This window comes from Ornithodoros turicata, chromosome 3 (genome assembly GCF_037126465.1).
Source record: "Ornithodoros turicata isolate Travis chromosome 3, ASM3712646v1, whole genome shotgun sequence".
In the NCBI taxonomy this organism is placed as follows: Eukaryota; Metazoa; Arthropoda; class Arachnida; order Ixodida; family Argasidae; genus Ornithodoros; species Ornithodoros turicata.
This window is the reverse complement of record NC_088203.1, coordinates 23,433,302-23,449,690: the sequence shown is the minus strand read 5'-3', so window position 1 is coordinate 23,449,690 and position 16,389 is coordinate 23,433,302. Positions and strand designations below refer to the sequence as shown.

General features: G+C 44.7%; 1 long non-coding RNA gene across 1 annotated transcript in view; it reads left to right on the top strand.

The window, feature by feature from the left end:
• The first annotated feature begins 13,455 nt into the window (after window positions 1-13,455).
• LOC135390050 (uncharacterized) overlaps window positions 13,456-16,389 on the top strand; it is a 43,615-nt gene continuing 40,681 nt past the window's right edge. Inside the window, exon 1 of the long non-coding RNA XR_010421679.1 lies at window positions 13,456-13,540. This is a non-coding gene — a long non-coding RNA (uncharacterized LOC135390050). The remainder of the gene's footprint in view (window positions 13,541-16,389) is intronic.

Sequence of the window (16,389 nt, the reverse complement as noted above, 5' to 3'; positions counted from 1 at the left end):
GCATGTAACTACTTCAGTCCATTTTACTGAACTTTAGCACCCCTAAGAGTGCCATAGAAAATGTGGGGGGAGGGGGGGGGTTCTAAAAAGAAACAGTAGTAGTGTCAATTTCCCATTAAAAAGAAATGAAAAATTCCACACACACAACCACAAGATTTCTGAACCTATGGTGAAGCTAGCTCTTACACAGACATGTTTTTTGTGGGGCATGGCATGGTGTGCCTAAGCTAATGCCAGTCACATATTTGAATAGCAATAAATTTGTATAGCAATGATTTTCTTCACATATGGCATTGAAGAACGGCTTACCTGAAACAAAATAAATAATCAGGTTTGACACATATACAATCATATGTCACAGGCATTTGGTGCCAGTCATGCAGTGAAAGCAGTGTGCACGAGACGCCACATATTCTCCTGGTGATGATGTGAAGGCTTTCCAACAGTAAATGTATGTACATGGTATCTTGTATTGCAACAGCATTGAGGCACTGTTTCGAATGACAGGTCCATAGATGTGAGAATCATTTGTCACGATGCTGATAACACATGCTTAGTTACACCAGAACTTTGTGACCGTAGTATGCCCATATTCTGTTTATTCTCCACTCACTGCTGTACATTTATGGGTGGAGTGCGAGTCAAGGAAGAGGAGAGCTGGTGTGAAATGAGAGTACCAACGTACAGGACATGTCATACAGCAAAAACCGTGGACACTTAGCATGCACCTGAGCTGGTGCAAGGAGAACAAGTTGTAACATAATTGAAGGTAAAGTGATGTACTACACATATGGGCATGTTAGCAGGATTTGGTTTGGTTCACTGTTTTGTAACTCAGCTATTCAGAACACGTTGAAGACATGCACAACACAGCCAAATTAGAGGGTAGTGTTTCGGGTGTGTTGTATGTTGTGTGTTGTTACCGTCAATAAATTTTCCTATTACAATTAAAGATATTGTGGCATTTGCGATGAATAGAAGCATGATTGCAATGTGGATGCAGGTGTATATGATAAATCATGTGGCATGATTCCATAGGGATGTGTTTTTCGATTCTTAAGATTTACCTCAACAGGATCAACGTGACTCCAACCAAAGTTAGCTCGAAAGAGGGGTCCCGACGTTTCGGAGCCGAACCGGCTCCTTCTTCAGGGGTGACGAACTAACAGGGCTAACTTTGGTTGGAGCCACGTTGATCATGTTCAGTTTCTACCCAACCAGGCACACCTGTGTCAAACATGTTCACGTTTAAGATTTACCAGTACAGGATATGAGGCGACACAAAAAGAGTGCACAGATCACACCAGTGTAAAGCTGCAGTGCGTCGAGTAATTTTTAACAGTCCTGCTCACAAAATGATGCAAAACAGCATGTGTACATTTTTGCATGAAAGAAAAGCCTTGAGCTTCAGGAGACACAAAAGGGACACCATTTTTTGTTTAGCGCTGTATTCACACTGAACAGATGAGCACATGGATAAACTCTGTGGCCATATGACAGCTATCAACGACGTAAAAGGAGGAGAGCTAGTGTAACATGGATGCTTGTTTACCCTGCTTTACTACTGTCGTCTATATCCACACTGAACACATGAGCACAGAAATAAACTATGCGGCCATACGGCAGCTGTCAGTAACGTAAAAGAACGATAGCTACTGTTAACATGGGTGCATGTTCTTCCATGTGCTCGTGTGCTCAGTGTGGATATAAACGGTTGCAGTGGCTGGACAAATCTGTACCCATGTCAATGCAAGCTAACTTTCTTTTAAGTTGTTGACAACTGTCATGTGGCCATGTACAATTTATCCATGCGCTCATGCTGCAGTATGGAGGAACGACATTTCCATTTTGATGTTGCATGAACCAGCTGACTCCTATCATAATTGTCAATACTATCTATTGATGAGTCTGTAGCCTATGTTTTGTTATATTCATCTGGAAGGTGCTATATGCAGTAATTGCAGTTGATCTAATTTTCAACTTTAAGTGCAGTTCAATGAGAGCAAGAGAGCTTCAAAGTTTCTGTACACATTGCCCTTTATTCCTGTGCAATTCAAACGTACTGCAGTACGACACCTCAAATATATTGGTGGAGTCAGCATGCGGAATGTACCAAAGATTTTTTTTCTTGTGCGCCATTGCTCACTTATGTTCTCATGTGACCTTGACAACTAATTGAGCAGGATATCCAGAGTGCACGCTTCTATGAAAAAAGTCATCCTTGTGGAACTACGTAATAGCCTTTATTGTCTGAATATAAACAAAAACCTCACGAATACAAAGTTGTTGTGATGAATGAGTCCATAGCAGAAATTTTCAAGAGAGGATCTCCAGAATATATGTGCTTATACGATGCAGGAAAGCTGTCAGTGATTGGACATGGTTATGTACCTGCAATATGATGCATCCAAAAGGTTTGCAGCCTCCTTTAGCACATTGCTGTGTAGTGTCTTTTGCAGAAGCAGCCCTACAAAAGCACATCTACTGTTACCAAATGATAAATCAATATAGAAGTAAGCAGCTGTCCCTTTGAATGTTTTCTAATGTAGCAGTGGCAACACGATACCTGAATAACATATTTTTATTGGTCTGTTCTGCTGTGGCATGCTGAAATAAGTAAAACACACATTTCAGTTTCATCTATGCTTGCATGTGAATCCAGGGGAAATGGGGACCTCCTTAGCTTTTGCTCCGGTATTTTCATAATCGGGGAACGTAAAATCTGCTCAGATTTCGTGTTCAGTGTAGTGCAACAACATGCAATATCTCCATGCCTTGATAGTACCCACACAACAGCCGCAAGACGCTAATGCACTTTATGATCAGTCCTATTGCACTGTTAGATGTTTCTGGAGATTAGACACGCTGCGAAGAGATGATATATACTGGGATGGTTGATAAGCATGCCAGTGGATAACGCCCCCAATTTCTCCATTGGGGCTCGCAACAAACATCTAGCACGTTATTGCTCTTACTGTACAATGACAGGGGTGCTTACAGTGTGTATCACAGGAGATGACGCTCATAATAAGCGCCAGCACTACTTATGCTTTGTTTTTGAAGATGCACATTGACCAAGAGATAAACTGATGTTCTGAGGCTGGAATTTTCCAGCCTCAGAACATCAGTTTATCTCTTGTTCAACAGGTGCCGCTTGCGTCGATTTCCGTCGTATGAATGTGTGTATGAGTGAGCAAAATGTAAGAGTGAAAGGAGGGTGAGTGAGAGTGAGTGGCTGGTTTGTCGTCCCTTCAGATGACGCACCCCGAAAGTCGCTAGAGAGGCGTGTTAGCTTAGCTCAATTGGTAGAGCCCTGGACCGGCAATCCAGTAGATGTGGGTTCGATCCCTACAGCTGGCTAACCTTTTCAGTGACTTTCATCTTTCATGCACATTGACGTTCGGCCATCCGCACGCTCTCTCGGTCCCTTGGATTGGTATCAGGATTTTGTCCAGTGGCACATGTCGATGTCACTCTCTTTGACCACACTTTGACGGTGCTTTTTACGTTTGTCATGCAAAAGTTCGCAATAGCGCCTTCTAAAAACAACAGCCGCATTTCGTATACCCGGCCAAGCGTTACGCCGTTTTTGTTTACTAACCGTGCATTTAAAACGATTCTGCGTAATTTTTACCAGTTAACTTCGAATTAGTGCAACATCACCTACCGCAATCAATCTACGATAGTTTTTTCAACACACTCGTCCACAGTAGTTGCAACGTATACTTAGATCGATGTTAAACTAGCCCCTCCCCTAGTTTAAAATACGTCCCATTCAAATGCATGGGGCTTAAACCACCAGTTTAAGTAGCTTGGATGGATGATCGAAATGGAACATTTGAGGCAAATATTCGTCCCATTGTGATCAAATCTGTCTCCTGGGCGCTTCTAGTAACTATATTAATCGAAACTTACCCAAGATTTGATGAAAAATTCTTCGTGAACCGGGGATTAGGCCTACCGGCTAACATCGCTCCTGGCAGACTCTCGTGAAATACGCATGCGCTGTGCAGGAAGCTCGCTATGTGCGCCGCCATAGGCTTCACAGCAGCAGGAGGTAGAGCATGGGGTGGTGATCCAAGATTGGCGAACGAAAGTCTCACGTGATTGATTTAAACCCAACGTCACTAAACCAATAGTTTAAGTAAGTTGGTGAATACGGACTCATGAGTCCGCCCTAAATGTACACTCTGAAGGCAGTGGAGTAAAAACACGAACACCTCAGGAATGGCTGCTCTAAGCTAGCGAGCAACAGCAAGGGTATAAATAAAAGAAGATATAAATAAAAGAAGGCGAGCACAAATTATGCAATGCACTTGATCCTTCAGAAAATGAAATGTCTCAGTACCACGTGCAGGTGTCACTGTTCCGACATACAGCACATTTTATCCAATGTCGACCATTAAGGGTGTAAAGTGATATGTTGAAAGAGGTGTTTACGTCCAATACACCTTTTTTACACCCCATTTGAACTGGAAATATAGTGTTAAAATGGCGTTTTATTGTGTTGAAGGAAATATACGTTGGTTTCAGAGCTCCGCTCAGCAAGTAATCACATTATAGACGATAACCTGAGTTAAAAACACAGTACTTGACAGGAAATGATGTTAGCAATTTAGCTGGTATCTTTGACTCGTTCCAGGCGTACGTGTTAATTGCAGAAACGCATTCCCTTCACCGTTACAAATGTTTTCCGCCCCACTACACTTAACCAACGCACCCCAGCAAATTGCATTTCAGTATATGATCCATCCGAAACGCCAATATAGGCTACTTCGGCACCCACGCTGGCACCACAGTGTTACCAAGTTAAAGAGGCTTGGCTGTGATGCATTGCGCATGGTTTATGCTGTCCGACGGAACCACGACTAGAACTCTGCCGTGTTCAGGGTGGTGCTTGCTATAGAAGCAAGAACGTCGAACTCTATGCCTCGACATGCCGCCGCCGGAGCTTGTATCTATTTGGGGGGGAGTATTTGCAGGAAAATAACTCCATCCTCAAAGATGTTTTCAATAGCATACTCCATTTTTAAGGGTGTTTATGCTTTTAAACGCCCATTATATGAGCGTTTTACGAGGAATACACCTAATTCATTCGGAAGTAAAGGCAACACCAAAAAGGTGTGCTCCACGGAACAAGCGATTTACACCAAAAAACTGCAGAAAATGTTTCTGTGCATTAAACTGTTGCTGTGTGACGAGAATTTGTCTGTACTCCTTTCCTTGTCTCGGGTCTCGCATCGCAAATTTAAAAAAACATATATATTTAGCGTTCCTTGTCACATGTATAACTTGTTGTGCTGGGTTTTGAAGCAACAAGACGTTAAACTACATATGCCGATAACATAACCTGCCTGTCTGCTGTTTTGCGGTACCTTTATAAAGTCTGTCTCCTGTAACGAAATATTTATCGCCGCTGGAAAAACTACAATATGCACTCGTGCTTGCTGGTGGTGGTGGTGATGATGACGAAACCGGCACGCCGTTTTTGGCTCAACGTATCAACCTGGGTATCACATCGATCACCATTCCATGCCTTCTGGACGGTACTGCCTCAACCTAATCTTTCTCCTCAGCAAAGTGAGTGAACGAGACATTTTCTTGTTACCTCTATTTTTCCTCTGAATTTTCGACATTTACTTCAATACTTGAAGCAGGTGTGAAATCTCCTTATTTATTCTATTATTTTCTTCTTCTTTTTTAAAAAATGTCTGTTCTTTCTAATATAAAACAGTTGTTCTCATAAATCTATGTTCTTTCGAATATATTCGAGACGTAGTGGTATACCCTGGTAGGATTTATATTACACAGCGTTTATTTTCTTTTTAATGTGGATATTAGTGTAAAATACGTAAATGTTGGTAGGAGAACGCCTCATGGTGCAGGGGATTGCTGTAGGGACTCCCACTGGGCATTGCAAGGGGTTTAGTGCTCAAGAGAGAAGCCGGCACCGCACAATGCTCCCCAGATGCATAAGCGAGCTATCTGTTCGTCTACCATTGAAGCTCGCAGTTTCTGCGGTTACAGGACGTGCACATTCCCGAACGGAGTTGATACAGATATTTAGCATTTTTTCCACATTCAACTAACTTCTTACGGATCTGCTTTGTTCTCACAAAAAAGTCCTGCGTTGTGGTCACACCACTTGTGCGTAGCTTTGACTCTGCCGTGAAAGCCAGGTCACGGGTCTTGAACGAATTGAACTTACGGGACGTATTTTCTCCTGTCGGAACTTACCAATTCTATAGGCACGTGCGATCGCATTAGTGGGCACCCCAATATGCAACTGATCATTCAGCACACCAATGATTATTTGTTCTGATTGTACCCAACTTACTGATGCACCCTTCTAGGCAGTGGAATAGCAAGTTATTCCTCCTAGAGCGATCTCCACGGTCGCAAAGTCCGGAGCATATTTTAAGATTTTCCTGTGAAAGCTTTCGTACCTCCGTCCTGAGCCCAATAATAGGTTCAATGGCCTCAAGCCTTGCGTCAATGCCAGATACCCTTTTCGATATTTCGCTCTGCGTTTGCGGTGCCGAACGGACAGCGCGCAACATTTGCGTCTTACCCTGATAAACAGCAGTCGTATGTGTGTCAAGCGCTGCGAACCGAGTATTGAGCTCCTGTAGAAGTTGTAGCATTGTCTCGAGTTGTTTCGCTTGGGAATCCTGTTTGGGAGGGCCAGGGTTTAATTCAATGTCGTCCGATCGAAGAAGCACGCTCTTAGAAAAAAGGTGGAGTAGTTACATTGTTTAGGAGGTAAGAGTTGTCGCATATGTTGTGCCTATAAGGTTATAAAGTTCTATCTGCTGCCTACGTATAGATAGTGTTACCGCCTCCGATTCGGTGAGCGAGGGGAGAGTACGCCCCCTTTGTAGCAATTTGAATTTATGATAATTGCTTTTACCACCCTTTTACACTATTCATCACATGCTATGTATAACTAGGTGGTAGAATTACCACCTTTTCACACCCTTTTTTCTTAGAGTGCAGATCCTTCCTGCCGATCCTGCAGTTGTTAGTTTTACGAGAAGACAATCAAACATTGTTCCTTTACCCGCGTGAACGGGAGGGGGGAATGAAGATTTATTAAAGAATATGGGAAAGGTCAGTCGAACGGAGGTCACCTCACTATTAAAAAAATGAAGGGAGGTAAGGAAAAGAAAAAAAACTGAATAAGCACAGGAGCATGATAAAGTGATTACCATGCGTGTACATTTGGGAGCCGTGAAGCCGACTGAAGTGCCGAATGCTCCTTAAAACCTCTCTCTATTAGACAGTGTTGCCAGATGACAACACGCATTGAAACCAAATGCACAGAATAGGTTTTTAGAAGAGGCGCGATACAGGCAGTCGTCACTGTAGAACCATATCTGAACGCCAGGTCCTGAAAGGATCCAACAGTGCTGTATATAGTCGACACGTTCCATCGTGGGATGCTCATGCACCGATAAAACTGTTACCAGCATCTGCGTAAACAGGATCGAGTGATTAATAGAAGTGCACATTTCGGAGCCGTACAGCCCACTCCTGATTTGCCAGCCCTTTACCTTGACCCTTAAGAAACACCCCATCCTGACGATACAGATCTGCACAGTAAACTTTTTTACACTTTTTTGGTGTAAATGGCTTGTCCCATGGCGCACACCTTCTTGGTGTTACCTTTACACCCGAATGAAGGGTGTTTTCTGAAACACACAATTAGGTGTATTCCTCATAAAACGCTCTTATAATGGGCGTTTAAAAACAAAAACACCCTTAAAAGGGGAGCATTCTATTGAAAACACCTTTTAGGATGGAGTTGTTTTCTGGGAAGCACTCCCTTCCACATAGCTAGTGCAGCTCTCCACAACTCCCCATAGAGCCCATAGTATAGCTAAATTCACACAACACTGGGCACACGACCAATGAGAGTGCAGCGATTGCTTCCTCAATCCTCCAATCAGAAGTCTTCCCGTCCGGCTCGCAGCCCGACCGGTTCTGGCTGTTGCTGACTTCTGCTTTCCATACTGGCCTGTACCGGCTACCCCTCACCTCTAAGTCTACTAGCTTTCATGCACGTCGTAAAGTTATTCCGTGATTCCCAAACAACTGTGAAAAGTGTCGTAATGAACAAATTTATTTATACTGACACAATCGGCAGGTTGACACATATACATGCACTGAGAGTACTGAGTCCATTGCGTAGCGCTTCCTAGCACACTGGAATAAAGTTCGAACTTGCAAAGTACGCATATCGACACAGCTTATTCCCAGCAACGAACAACTGTCACATACTTGCGCACAATCGCTTGATCATCATGTCCTTGCCTGCTACACGTCAAACATAAAATGCTGCTTCATAAATCGTATTTTCTTGTCACCGCTCTGCAGATCTGACGGCGCTCGAACATGTTCATCGAGCCATCGAACGACAACACTTCAGTTTGAAATCCGATTGGCTCTTCGTAGACCGATGCTTGTGGCGAGAAACAGTACAACACGATCAAAGGCGCCATAATACGCGGATAAAACGGCGATTGGCGAACGCACTTGCCTCCCAACGAAAGACACCGCCAACGCGGCGCCAGGGGAATGAACGTGTAGTATATTTCTATTGCTGGGAAAAACTCACGTGACCTCTGACGTCGAGCCAATCGTTGGGCCTCGGTAGAGAAGTTTCTTGCTTTCTTTTATTTTGTCTCCCTGGGTGACGGGTGACGTAAAGCGACCCCAAAGAACACACGCGGTCCTGAGGATGTCCCCAAAGTGTCATCGTGTCCTCGTCCTTCGATATGAATCCGCAGAGCGTCCTGAGGACGATACTCGCTGACTGTCTGCGAAGAGTCATCCAAGTACGTCCTGTGCGTGTCCCTGTGGGTAACTGACTGGATGAGAAATATTATTTTGTACAGTTCACCTGCTAAAATTCCCCAAATACTGAGTGATACATTTGTTTTGTTTTTGGGTCGATCTCCTCGGGCTGAATGGCATTTGTCATAAACAAAGTGTGGTCCTGTGTCAGATTTTTCTGGCAATAAATTCCCCCCTCTTCCCAAAAAAAGGTGACTGTCTATGACACATGGAGCATTTACCGCGAAAAAGACAGAAATACGCGATTCTATTGCACTGTCTTTGACCTCCCAAGGTCCCACCGAATGTCTCAAACCAAATGAAATAAGAAACACAGGATTTGCGTCGATGGGGAGTTTATACTCTAAGCAATTCCTCGTTTGTTCGATTATTTGTTTGCATAATCGAATTAAACTTAGGAGCTCACCCTTCGTTTTTAATTCTGAAGCGACTAAGGCTCTCGAATTTATAGGAGGACGCGTAACAAGCAATAAATAGTATCTGTTTCTGTTCGGAGGGAAAGTCCAGTACCCTTCCAGTGTCCCATCCTACAGTTGGAGATACAAAGTCCAGTACCCTTCAAAGTGAGTTTCTCGGACATAGTGCTCCTGGAACTACTTTTTCACAATCTTTGATATTTCTTGCTGCTTGCTTTTTAAACCGCCGCGCTCTTTGTCCGTTAGGAGAAATACGCTAAACAAATAAAAAGGAGCAAACGAAAAGCTGGTGACGGAGGTTGAACAAGTGCCGGAATGAGAAAAACGACATTGTACTCAAAATGGGCCACCTTTCTTAAAATAAATAAATAATAAATAAATCATCACTATAAGATATCCTCTTTTGCTCCTGAAACCTTACTGGTGGTGTTTTTGGGACACTTCCTGAGGAGCTTCTGGGGATGGCCCGAGGCGTTGCATTTTAACACTTTTCTGACAAACTGAGGACCATACGGGGATGTCCGAGGGATGTTATTCCTGTCCCAATGGAACATCCTTGGGATTACCTGAGGATATCATTGTGTTCTTAGGGACGCTACCGGGGCGTTCTTTTTCCCTTTCCCCTCTGTTCTCTCCCCCGCTTTGGCGGTTCTGCATTTTCGTTCGCATCCAGTGAAATAAATAAAACGCGGAAGCGTTGGCTCTTTCTGTTGCACAAGGTGCTTTATTTTTCGGGATTGGTATTTCCAAATCATACATATGCAGTCTTCTGTATCTGCGCGAAACACAAACTTCACATGAACATTGTTTCTGAAGTTCGAGTAATATATGCCGAAGCAACTTCGCCTTCACTGTTAGCTGATATGTCTCACGTGGAAGATTTCACAGTAGATCAGTAAATTCACTGCACAGGCACACACATTCACAAATCCAGCATGGCAAAAAACATGTCCATATTCCTTTGCTGCTTGTGTAGTGTCACATGTCTAGGCTGACCCGTCATAAAGGAACCTGTGCAGCTGCTAAACCAAAAGATGATGTTCCAACCACTCAGAGTGGCATATCCATTCTATTGCGTCCATGCAGATGCTTTTCTGAAGCAGATGTGAGTTGAGCAGTACCTAGTTGATACCTGAGCAAGAAAGGCCAGAACAGGGATCAGAAAACGTGAAAACTAAAAATTCAATCGGCCGAAATGTTGCGTATATGCCACAGGTGCGGTGCTATGCTATGTTACTCTAAGCGGCAGAATGGAATAGGAACTGACTTACCTGCCATCGAGTGGAAAAACACAGTATTGATGCTTCTTGAATCGTTGTCGCGCCAAGCAAGCGAAGCAGTCCTGCCTTCCACTTATCTATCACTGAATTTACTTGCAGAAGTATCCAAGAGGATTCGACTTTTGCAGAGTCGGTATCGACGGGCACTAAAAACCATCCAACGATGCTTTGCGTGCGTCCCCGCTGCACCATATATTTGGAAACTTTACGGCGAGCTGCTCCGGCCGCTCCGGCACCCCAGACACGGCGGTGCCGGCCAGGCTCCAACAGCTCCCCATAGAGCCCATAGTTTGAGATAATTCACACAACACTGGGCACACGACCAATGAGAGTGCAACGTTGTAGAAATTATGCAGTGCCAGTCGGCCAATCAGGAGCCTTAACTTTGGCTGATTTTTCGACCGGTTTTGGCTACCATCGACTTCTACCAGATTTCACGCCTACCGCCGTTACCCGATATTCAAAATAACCGAAGCTTCTTTTGGCTAAAAGAAATATTTATTTAATTAAAGCACTGATTCAAAGATCTGATACATGGGTGCACTGTGAATACAAAGTCCACTGCGTTGCTGACGCACTGTAACTAAGTTCGAACTTGAAGCAAAACGAACACAGCTCTCGAAATCCGACGGGGCCGGCGCTTGTTCTTCACTCTCCAACCGCTCCAACTCACGAAGCATTCCAGTTCCGGAGTTGATAGACTGTTCGTGGGATAATAGTCGTGTCCAGGAGCAGCACAACACTCGTTGAATCACATCGACGCATGAATAAACCAGCGAACACTTCTAGAAACTGTTCTGCCGATTTGACATCATCGAAACACGGAACACAAGAGGACGCCTTGCCGGCCGATTTTATGATGAGCATCTTCTTTCGTTGTTTCCAGAGCGGAAAAGACGCTTGTGTGGCACGTAATCGTAATCCTCTTTGTTGTCAGGCCTCAAAATCCGACGGCGCCCGAACGCGTTCTTCACGCTCCAACCGCACCAGCCAACGAAGCATTCCAGTTCCGTAGTTGATAGACTGTACGTGGGATAACAGTCGTGTCCAGGAACAGCACAACACGCGTAGAATCACAAACTGTTCTGCCGATTGACATCACCGAAACACAGAACACAAGAGGACGGACGCCGTGCCGACCGATGCGAGCTATTTCGAAACTATGCTGAAACTGCTGAAACGGCCGCCGTGACGCTGCACACACATGCGCGCGTACAAAATGCGATTTCAAAACGTTGTCGACCAATCGGAGCGCGCACACAGTCTGGGTCAATGAGCTTGCAACGTTGTAGATTGGCGCAGTGGTACATACTCTACAGCCGCATCCTCGGTTACCTGAGGAGGACTGGTGCCGGCTTTCCCGCGCCACGAAAAGGTTAAAATTTCAAACCGACCAATGAGCACTCGCATACCAGAGGAGCGGCCGCAGGAGCCAATGGGATGCTCTCGGTAGAGAACTCGCGCTTCGACGTAAAAATTTTGACGTTTCATGACGCGAAAGGCTCGCAGCGCCTCACTTTAGCCCGCAAAGGAACTCGCGAGTTTCATCCCCTTGGCGGCGCCCACCGTTCAGATTTCAAATGAAACCGCCGAAAGAGAACGCAGCACGCAGGCGAGGAAGCGCGAAGTGCCGTTTTCAAATTCTCGCAACCAATCCGGACACGCTTGTGGCGTCCGACCAATAGAGAGGCACGGATTGCTCCGTGCGCAGTAACACGCATTTTGATACAGATTTTGCGAGAGCTGTGGGGGGCTGGCTAGTGTAATACTCGCCCACGCGTCAGCATGCCGATACATACACTTCAGCGTTCTTACTTCTATGGGAAGCACCACCATCAACACGGCACACTCTCTGCCGTGACTCCATCGTAGAACTTAAACCGCAGCGGAATTATGCGTCAGAGACGCAACTTTTCAGCTTGATAACATAGTGTATTAGCGTACCAGATGGATCATATAGTGAAATGGAATTTGTTGTGGCGACGTCCGTCAAGTATAGACCCTTTTCACTGACCTCATTCCGTCCACCACATTTTTGTGTTCGCACGTGCTCGCACCACAGTTAATGCTGGTAGCGTGCACGCGCCATGCACAAAAGTATGGCTGCCACGAGCAGGGGGAAAGGCTATGCCGTCTGCGACAGTGACGTCAGATGAAAAGAGTCAATAGTGGGACGGAAAACGTTGGTAACGGTGACGGTAATACGTTTTTGCAATTACGACGTACGCCTGCAACGAGTGTAAGATATATGAGCTACATTACTAACATCATTCCCTGTCAAATAATTTGTTTTTAAGTCAGGTTGTCGTCTATAATGTGAACACTTGCTGAGCGGAGCTCTGAAACCAGCACAATTTTTCTTTTCCTAATTAAAACCCCATTTTTAAACCGTATTCCCAGTTCACATGGGGTGTAGAGAGGGTGTGTTGGGTGTAAACACCCCTTTCAACACTTTCGCTTTACAGCCTTAATGATCGACACTCGATAAAATGTAGTGTATGCCGATATTACACCTTTAGTAACGCTCTTCTTGCATCCTTTGCTTCACTCTGCGGTATAGAAAGTGGCGTTTTTTTGTTTTGTTTTGAAAGAATACACCTGTTCTGAGCGAATAAAGGTGGAAAATGATATACTGTGTGGCGAAAGTTGTTTGCTGTTATTGTCTGAGGAGGTGCCTGACCTTTCGTTGTCCGAAATAACTCGTTTTGATTGATGTCGCATGTTACAACATGCGGTGTCATACTCGTTTACTCGCTAATGATGTTTCTCAGGTACATGCATATGTAACGGGAACAATTCCAATTGTCCTCCACTTCAGCCTGTTTCCAATTTCGCAATTTGCACTGCAGAAACTGCTCATCCAGAGTGATTAAACGCCACTCTCGTTTTCCTTATAAAACGCTTGAACGCAGCTTCCCAAGAATCCAGTACAGTTTTGGAGACGTCCCAGAATGAAGGCTGTCTTAGTTATATCTCATCTCCTGATATGTAAGCCCTTTCAACTATGTCGCTATGTCCCTATGTCAACTATGTCCCTTTCAACGTGTCGTGTTGTCTTTTTCTGTTCCGTGTCTCTGTTTTTTTATCGTCGTTTTCACTTCTACCTTTCAACTATGTTTATGTCGTTGCTTTAACTTAGAAGGTACCTTAAAGTGACTAAAAACTAGTAAGTAAAGTGAATAAAATCTAGTAAGTAAGTGACTAAAAACTAGTGAGTAAAACTATAAAGTGAATCCCAACCCAGGGTAACCTTATAGGAAGAGTACATCTCAGTTACGAAATATTTCTTTTGGAATCCTTTTTTCTTTTCGAGTAGTCGAATTTCAAAGATTGCATTCGAGTGAAAGGCTGTGTACTCCCTACGCCACTACACTGGGTTGGCTCGTATCGGCTATGGCTAGACTCGCCTTCCTCATCCGCGTCCCAGTCTCCGGCTAAACTGTAATGGCCGAAATGTTGTGGGGTACACGTCGTGTAATGTCGAATTTACCAAATCTGAATGCCTTCGAGCTTCCGATAGTCCAGCAGTCACGGCGGCAAATCTTTTTTTCTTACGAGGGCACGCCGGACACACTGCATGACACGATGCCATCCGCAGAATCGCCGACGGAGGATGACTTGCCGTCATCGCCGTCACCTTGCCGGGTGGGAAACCATATTCATGTCTAATGAAAATGTTGAGAGCCTCACAGCGGAAATGTGGTATTGCTCCTTCAGTTCATGGGTCCGTGCGGCAAATGCGTGCCGATGCCGACGGCATTGGAATACCTTCGTTGCCGCCAAATGAGACGTTACTGAAGCAGCGCAGCGGTTGCATGACAAGAAATCAGTACTCTGAAATACTGTGGCTGGACACTGAGGTGCTCCAGGTGCCCTACGGCTACGTGAGAGAAAGCGACGTCTACGCCCTTACCACGAACAGCGAAGTGAACAAGTGAGTTCATTCACGTGTGCCTTGAGTTTTTCTTTTTTTTTTTTTCAGTAACGTTACATATCATAATTTTACGCTGCCCATAGTACACGCAGGAAGTTTCGGTACGTCGCCTACAAACAGGTTACCAGATGGATCTGAGGACCATTAGGAAAGCTCTGCAGAAAAGTCACCAAAGCACGTGCTGTACAGCCATAAGGGCAAACCTTCCTTCTGAAACATACAAAGGTTTTTTGCTTTTTGATGTGTGATGCAGTGGGTGCTGTCTGACACTGTGTATGTTTATTCCCCTTCACTGAGATGAAGATTTTCCTTTTCTCTCAGGTGCTTGCGGGCAGCATTGAATGCCTGCCATCTTGGCAGAGGTACACTGGATGTTTTGTTGGTGAACACTGCACAACAGTATCCCTCTCAGTATCCCTCTCTTCTGTAGTACCGAGATAGCCACTACATAATAAACTACATTCTACACACATCAAAGCTTGTGAATATTGTTTTATTGATCACTGTGTCTATGAAAGAACATATGAATGATAGCAGAAACAAACATGGAAAGAAGGAGAATATGTGATATGCAGTGACGCGAGCTCTTGTCTTATCAAGTGCCTGAACACCTGCCTATGCGATAGCAACTACGGATGTTGAGGGCTTATGTTGCGTTCTACTCAAGCGCTTAAAAAGGATTTGTTTACTGGAATAAAGGGGATTTCCCACCGGATGTTGACGGCGTATGTTGCGTTCTACTGAAGCGCTTAAAAAGGGTTTGTTTACCGGAATAAAGGGGATTTCCCACCGGATGTTGAGGGCGTATGTTGCGTTCTACTGAAGCGCTTAAAAATGGTTTATTTACCGGAATAAAGGGGATTTCCCACCGGATGTTCAGGACGTACGTTGCGTTCTAGTGAAGCGCTTAAAAATGGTTTGTTTACCGGAATAAAGGGGATTTCCCACCGGATGTTGAGGGCGTACGTTGCGTTCTACCGAAGCGCTTATAAATGGTTTGTTTACCGGAATAAAGGGGATTTCCCACCGGATGTTGAGGGCGTACGTTGCGTTCTACCGAAGCGCTTAAAAAGGGTTTGTTTACCGGAATAAAGGGGATTTCCCACCTGATGTTGAGGGCGTATGTTGCGTTCTGCCGAAGCGCTTAAAAGGGTTTGTTTACTGGAATAAAAGGGATTTCCCACCTGATGTTGAGGGCGTATGTTGCGTTCTGCTGAAGCGCTTAAAAGGGTTTGTTTACTGGAATAAAGGGGATTTCTCACCTGATGTTGAGGGCGTATGTTGCGTTCTGCTGAAGCGCTTAAAAAGGGTTTGTTTACCGGAATAAAGGGGATTTCCCACCGGATGTTGAGGGCGTATGTTGCGTTCTACTGAAGCGCTTAAAAATGGTTTATTTACCGGAATAAAGGGGATTTCCCACCGGATGTTCAGGACGTACGTTGCGTTCTAGTGAAGCGCTTAAAAATGGTTTGTTTACCGGAATAAAGGGGATTTCCCACCGGATGTTGAGGGCGTACGTTGCGTTCTACCGAAGCGCTTAAAAAGGATTTGTTTACCGGAATAAAGGGGATTTCCCACCTGATGTTGAGGGCGTATGTTGCGTTCTGCCGAAGCGCTTAAAAGGGTTTGTTTACTGGAATAAAAGGGATTTCCCACCTGATGTTGAGGGCGTATGTTGCGTTCTGCTGAAGCGCTTAAAAGGGTTTGTTTACTGGAATAAAGGGGATTTCTCACCTGATGTTGAGGGCGTATGTTGCGTTCTGCTGAAGCGCTTAAAAGGGTTTGTTTACTGGAATAAAGGGGATTTTCCACCTGACATTCGGCGGCCTCGTCACGCACTTTCTGTCCCGCCGTCGGCGTGACAAAACAGAGAACATCCCCGAACTGTATGCATATCAATTTG